The sequence below is a fragment of the Echinops telfairi genome, unplaced genomic scaffold, assembly GCF_000313985.2.
Source record: "Echinops telfairi isolate 266 unplaced genomic scaffold, ASM31398v2 ScPeMD7_7458;HRSCAF=8496, whole genome shotgun sequence".
NCBI lineage: Eukaryota > Metazoa > Chordata > Mammalia > Afrosoricida > Tenrecidae > Echinops > Echinops telfairi.
The window spans coordinates 8,061,518-8,069,263 of NW_022111358.1; positions in this window are offsets into that span (position 1 = coordinate 8,061,518).

A 7,746-nucleotide genomic window follows, 5' to 3' on the forward strand; every position below is an offset into this window, starting at 1 on the left:
CTCAACCGTACAATTGTGCATTACTGAACCCAGAAGTAGTATTACTGAACCAGTGAGTTCAAGCAGCGGGTGGGGGCTGGCACCTCACCCCCCAGTGACAATTTTATTTAATACTACAGGGGCTCGTACAATTCTTATCGCAATCCATACATACATCCATTGTTTATTTCTGTGTCTGTCTGTACATACTGAAAGCCAAACAATGACACCGTTACCTCAATTTAAATCCACCTACAGTGGGTTCATTTTGTTTTCTCCCTTTCTACATTTGTATGCCTCAAGATTATTCTTCTCTTGTTTTGAAGGATACATATCAAGAAATGGAGCCCCTTAAAATCAACTGTAGCATACTAATCATTGTCAAGATTCACTGATTTCAACTCAATCCATTATTTCTCTTGGGCTTCCCACGCCAAGACATAGCATTGTTAGATCAAGACAGAACTGTATTTGCCATTGCCTTGGCCACAGGAAAGGTGTGGAAAGCACCTGCCAGCTGCAGGTTATCCATCAACTACCGTGTATATTCATGTATACGCCGAGTTTTTCAGCACATTTTTAATGCTGTTTTGGTGGCAAAATTAGGTGCCTCGGCTGATATTCAGGTTGGTGAGGTAGTTAAAAGTCTATTGTGACAACCTGGCTGATAAACACATGTGGGGTTAACTGAAGGGCAGAGAGCTAAAAGACTTGGTGAGCCTCACCTTTCTAGTTCTCGGGTCTCTTGCTTTCTGATGGTTGGACCAGGTGCAGCTGCCTTAGCCAGTTCCCTGCTTCAGCTGGCAAGGCTCACTTCCTGCAAGACATCTCCGAGGAGAAGCCGTATGGACCTACCCCGATGCAGCCCTGGGTGCCCGTGTGGAGATCCCTGCCAGCGCTGAGATACTTACACGTTCACTGATTTGGCTTTCCTGGTGCAGTCGGCGTCATAGTGTGTGTTTTGTGAGATGGAGGAGGACTTTGTGGATTGGTGTCGGACATATGGATTAATGTTGGACTTGTGGGCGTGGGCAGCACTGGGTTGGGATGTGTTCTTGATGTGCATTTAACCTTTATATAAAACTCTCTCTTATACATGAGTTTCTGTGGATTTGTTTCTCTAAAGTACCCAGACTAACACAGTCGGCTTATACGTGAGTATATATGGTAGATAAAAACAAATATTCTGAGCATTATCAGATCCAGGGTAATGGTGGATCAGCTAAAGGATACCCAGTTACTAAATGTATGCTGTCACATGCAAGTGACTGCGAAAACCTTTCCATCACTTTCTACTGTTTTTCATTTCCCAAGCACTTTGGCTCCTGAAGGGAACCTTGGTGGCATGTTGGATTGTGCACTGAACTAACTACAAGGTCAGCAGTTCAAACCCAGTAAGCCTCTCAATGGGCAAAAGATGAGACTTTCTGTCTCTATAAGGATTTACAGCCTGACGACCACCAAAGTAAGCCTCAGTCGTGCATAGTCCATGGACAAGCAGATACATTCCGGTCCTACTTAACTCCAGCCCAATACAAGAGCAGTTAGTTCTGATAACACGGGCCCACACGATATTTGCCTTCATGAAATGATCACTGAAGATAAGGGTGCTACAGCAAAGTGTGGTGAAGAGAGCAGATGGTGCCTGAGTATCCTTCAGAATAGAGTCTGGGGTCGTAAAGCCTTGTATTTAAACAAGCAGCCATCTAAGTGAGGAGTCAACTAAAACCACATGAGTAGCACACCAGCTTGTGTGATCCAAAGATGACAAGTCCAAAATTCAAGTATGATGAAGGGAAAAGTACCAGAGCTCAAATTGTGAACCCCCAAACCCATCTGCAGAGTGTCTAGTCAGATTAAGTTGCTGGCAGATCCTCTCTAGCCACAGGTCAAGGTCTGGAACAGCCTTACTATCAAACATAGATCATTGTAATCCCTATTAGGCTGGATCAAACTTGGTAATTTGGCCTGCTGATCTCCCTTTAGACCCAACCTGAATTTGTTCTAGGTGCAAGGATCTCTTGCTTGGTCCTGGCTTTTTGGATATTGATGGAGGTCTTTTCTTTCCGGCTCATGGTAGTATTTATATCGCTTTTGCTTTGTCTTTACCACTTCATTTCATTTTTGGTTTTTTGTTTCTGTTGGGTTTACCAGTTTATGAAACACAGAAGGAGTGGATGCATAGAGATAATATCTGATGCACGGGTTTGTAGGGGGTGTAGGGCCGGGGCTGGGGGAGATGGGGAGGGTGAGGGGATTTGGAGAGTAAACAGTGAAGGTGGGAGGGAGCACTAGAATGGGATGTGATTAACAGCTCATTTTATTTATTTTTTGACATTTCAACTGTAGCTTATTGTTCCTTTTTCTTTCTTTTCTATTAATCATGTGATTAGGGGCTCTTACAAATCTTATAGCAATTCATCACTTGTGCATATGTTGCCATCATCATTTTCAAAAACATTTTTTCTACTTGAGCCCCTGGTATCAGCTCCTCTTTTTCCCCTCGTCCCCCCCACCCAACCTTGTGAATCCTTGATCAATGATATATTATTGTTATTTTGTTTCTTATACCATCTTCTGTCTCCGTTCACCCACATTTTTATTACTCACCTCCCTTGGGGACGGGGCTACACAGCTCATTTTAAAGGTGATTTAGTCATGGTGTGGGGGGAAACTGTTCTGAAATTGATTGTACTACTGATTGTACAATTCTTCTTGACATGATTGAATTGTAGGATGTGGACCATGTGCTAATAAAGCTACAAAATAAAAAAGAGAGAGAGAAAGGAAGAAGAAAAAAAGATCTACAGCCTCACATGCCCAAAGGGGCAGTTACACTCTGTCTTAGAGGGTCACTATGAGTCAGAATGGACTGTACGGAAGGAAGGTTAAGTGTTTTAATTTGACTCCTAGCCAGCTCTCTACCGTCACTCCCTGCTCCACTCCTCCCCAGCACCAGCTTCAATCCCCAGCATCAGCCGCACTGGATGCAGTCCTGTTTGTAAAATATACAAAGCACTAAAGAAGTGGTTCTCAACCTGTGGGCGGCGACCCCTTTGGGAGGTCGAACGACCCTTTCACAAGGGTCACCTGATTCACAACAGTAGCAAAATGACAGTGATGAAGTAGCAACGAAAATAATTTTATGGTTGGGGTCACCACAGCATGAGGAGCTGCATTAAAGGGTCACGGCATTAGGAAGGTTGAGAACCACTGCACTAGAGCATCCTCTTATCTGTCCCCTCCCCATTTTGTGATCCACTCCTCACCTATGGTTCCTGACGCCGGGACCACCCTTCCCTACCTGACTCCCTACCCCACACCTATTTCCTCTCACTCTCCTCCCTCCACACTGACTCCCCATCCCTATGATCTCATTTGAAGCCAACGTTCTCATAAAAGAGGTCCTCTGGGCTGGCATCCACATCACCACTCTTTCCTGTTTCTTCCTTTCAAGACGCTTGTCACTAGTTAGAACGATTCTTTTGCTGGACTGTTTAGCATGCGCCACCCCACCCCTCACCCTCCACCCCCTGCTCCTGCCCCTGCCCCATGTCTCACAAGCAGGGACCATGTCCTGGGTCACCCCTGCACACCCAGCTACTATGCTGCATGGTCATACCATGGGGACTTGAAAAAGTTCATGGAAACATTCCATTATCTTCTACTTCCATTGTTTCCACAAACTCCTTGAGGCGCCCCTCGTTGGTGCTTCACACATATTTAAATTGAATGAGTGAAGAGGTGATAGAAAGAAACTCATGCCATGAACAAACACTTAAGAGACTATGATGTATGAAAAAAAGATGGATAAAATTGTATTGTATGAGCAGGATGATCCCTTCATTTTAGATGAATGAATACATACATACCTTTATGGATCTACACTTCTATACACACACGCAAGGTTATCAAAAGAAATACATCAAGATATTAACAAGGGTAGTGAGATTAAATTTTTCTATATGGAGAATCTCATGAAAGAAAATATGTATGTATGTATAGTATGCTTAAAGATCTGCAGACTTAGAAGCCCACGGAAGCTGTTCTACTCTATTTTAAAGGGTCGCTATAAGTCAGAATTAATTCGGTGGTGGTGAGTTTGTTTGAAGAGTATAGTCGTTAAGAGCTCTGCTGTTAACCATGAGGTCAGACATTGGAACCCACCAGCCGTTCTGTGGGGGCCGGCGTGGCAGACTGACTCAGTAAAGATTGCAGCCTCACACACTTCAGTGGAGCAGCTCTCCCCTGTCCTATGGGGTCAGTAGGAGGACTTGAGGGCAGTGGATTTGGGTTTAGTATCAAATCAGTAAACTGAATTAGCAACCATATCAGAACTGAGTTCTGACACATTTGTTAATATGCCAGTCACTTTGTATTATTATCTTATTTGGCTTCTGTAGAACACAACTGTGGAGTGGAAAAAACATTAATTCAGGGCAGTGGTTCCCAAACCTGGCTGCACAGCGGAACTCCCCCACCCCCACCCCACCCCAGCATGAATGAATCAGAAACTCCAGGAGGTGACGTCCGTGAAAACTTCCTTTAAAATTCTGATTCAGGGTCACATCTGGGAGTCAAATCCTATACCACAGTTTGGCATTTAAAGAGATTCTTTTTTGAGTGAGTGTTTCAGATAAAACAGGAACCGAGGTGGTAGAGATGCAAGCAATAACAGATTCTGCCAATTGTCGCTGCCGACCACAAATCAACAAACAATTGCAGTGTGCATAATGTGGAAAAAACCACTGATCGTGCTTTTGGTTTGTTTAACCACACAAAGAATGCAGTGGATTTCAGAGCTGCACCTTACCAACTTAGCCCTCGGCTTTGGTCTCCTTGCCTGTCTAGCCAAACACACCACGGCGGCAGTCACAAAATATCTCTGAACAGAGAAGATAAACAGCAGACATTCATGGCCTATGCTTGATATACATTCAGGACAACTCCTTAGTCTTTATCCGAAAAGTTAACGAATTTATACACCCTTTATTGAGTGCAGCCAACTGCCAAAACTCAGGGCAGATTAGGCTTCCAGATTAAGAGCGTAAGTACATTCAAGAGATGTACATGGAAAGAAACTAACAGAACTATCCATATAACCTAAAAAGCTGAAGTTCCTCGATCCATTTGGTGTGGACCACATCTCACTAAATCCCACAGACAGAAAGAACTGTTCATAGCAATGGTCATGAGGAGCTGAGTCATTTAGGAAAAGGAAATTAAATCACATCTGAAAAGCTCTGCTCAAGGGAGTAACACAAAAACCTGAGAGCGCACTGGCATGTGAGTACTTTGTATGGTCTAAGAATAATAAGCAGCTCACCTGTTGGCTTATTTGACACAGTAACCTTAAAATGTAGGAGTTGTCCTCATTTTCCGATCGAGCCACAAAGGCTCCGAGAACTGAAGCAGTTTGTCAAAGTCATGTAATATTCAGGACCCGAAACCACCGCCATAAAGACAATCCCGACGCACAGCTACCCTTTAGGACAAGGACACCTTCTCCACAGGGTTTCCAAGGCTGCAAGCCTTCTCAGAAGCAAGCCATTGCCTCACCTTTCTCCCAAGGTGCAGTTGGTGGTTTCGAACTGCCGACCTTTTGGTTAGCCCCTTAGCCAGCAGAACTTAATCCACGATGCCACCAGCACTCCTTAGTACATGGTACCCACCCCTCCAAACACACAGTGACCGTATTGAACAGGACAGAACTGCTCCTGTGAGTTTCCTAGACTAGTAATTCTACGTGAGTAGAGTGGTCTGTCTTTCCCCCAGGAGTGGTTGGTTGGTGGTTTTGAACCGATGACCTTGCTATCATGCCACCGGGGCTCCTAGTATACAGCAGAGCCATATGTAAGTTCAGACAATTGAAATATTTCCTTTGCTTATTATTTCATACCACATAGTCACTTTAAAAATCAGTTTGGTTGGACGTGTTTCTAGAAATGTCTGGTGTCTGAAAGGAAAACAATCGTCCAGAACATTGGTTTCCATTCTGGGGTTTTCTTCTTCTTTGTTTTTAAACGTGATAGCATTTTTTCCCAACAAACGAACGAAATTCTTGAAACCCCATCATGTGGGAGCAGGGCAGCTCTGTGAGAACAGTGAAGAGTAAAAGGGCCTGAGACCTACACTCCTCCCCCTGGCCTGCCCGCACCTCCAACTAAAGACCACCCCTCACTCCCTTCAAGGCCTGGGCTCTGCAGAATGCAGGGAAACAGCATGGCGTCGGAGAGCCTTTCATCACGGGCTTTGCTGTAGGTCCCTTACGGCTACTCAACACAGGACATGAGCTACATCGAGGCCCCATGTGGCTGTGAACAGCCTGGCCCTATGGTAAAAATGCAGTCAACTTGCTACGGTAAACACCAACCTGAGACTGTTCAAGATTACGGTATCACTGAGCTATGCTGTGCCCTTCCTTGAATGGTTTCAGGTTTCGTATGTCAGAGTTCTGCTCGCCTTTTAAAAGAAGGGGGAGGGAAAACAAAATAAAACAAAACAAAACAAACATGTCCACCATTTCACAAAGGATTAAACTATATTTTAGTGTGAAGGTTCTGTTTTTGTTTTTCAATCAGAGTGGTGGAGGTTTCAATTTCCTACTTCCCAATGAGTGGAGTTACAACAGAAAAATCAGATTATATAAATATACCTAGTTTAGCTAGGAATCAAAAAAATGCAGAAATGCTATATAAGCCAAACGACCTTGATCCCTGTCCTGATAACATGGTCTTGAAATCTGGAAATACGCCTTCAAAGATAATAAACAGGCCACCACCACTGCCCTCCAGGACATCGAGACCAGAGGTGGTAGGGTGGGACGCAGAAAAACAACCCAGTAACAGGGTCCCTTGAACAGGGTGATAAATTCTGGGGAGTCATGCTTAACTAGAATTGGAAATTTGCCATTTGGGTTAGCTGGCATTGTCACATCAGGGGTTTTTGAAAATTTTTGACTTTCTTATTAATTATAAGGAATACACGAGATGTTGGACACAGGCTACCTCAAGTGCACTGTGAATAAACTTTAAATGCCTTAGAGGTCTACAAAAGACAAAACAAAAAATGTAAACATGACTACAGGGTTACTCAAATACAGGTAAGCTGTTGTTCTTTTCTTCTCTAAATAGGGTTTAACCTTTTATAAAAAATTAATTGACACTAAGCACAAAACAGCGGTTGGAGCTATAGTCACTGGGATCACCCCACTACAGATGGCCTCTATTGTGCAGTTACTCAAAGCCGACTTTGTGGTGGTGTGGTGGTGGGGAGGGTGCTGTGTGGCAACTGGTGAGTTTTTCTTCATTGTTTTAGATGAAGGCCCCCCCCCTTTAAAAACAATTCATTTGCTTCTCTTGCTTATGGGAACCTTCTGTAGTTAAGCAGCGCTCAGTCTTCCCCTCCATAACGTTTATAGTGATGTGGCTGGAAGCTACAGGGAGGAGGGATGAAAAGAGAGTCGTGTTTGCTTTTCGGGACATTTTCCCTGTCTATTCCAGTTTTATTTTGTTTTCAGACCTCTGAATTGGCTTGTGGCTCTTTTTGGAAAAGCTATGTTCAGCCGTAAAATAATCTCTCTTATTAAAACAAAATTGCCTTACTAGAGTTAGTGCTGTCGTCTCATTTACGGGAAATCCATTTCTAGGTTGTGCATCAAGAAGCAGACATGTGGGGAACGAAGGAGGTGCTTGTTCCATCACTGCCTGCTTGGCCAGTAGTGGAAACTGGGGGTCTGCAGGGGTGAGGGTAGGGCAATGAGCACAC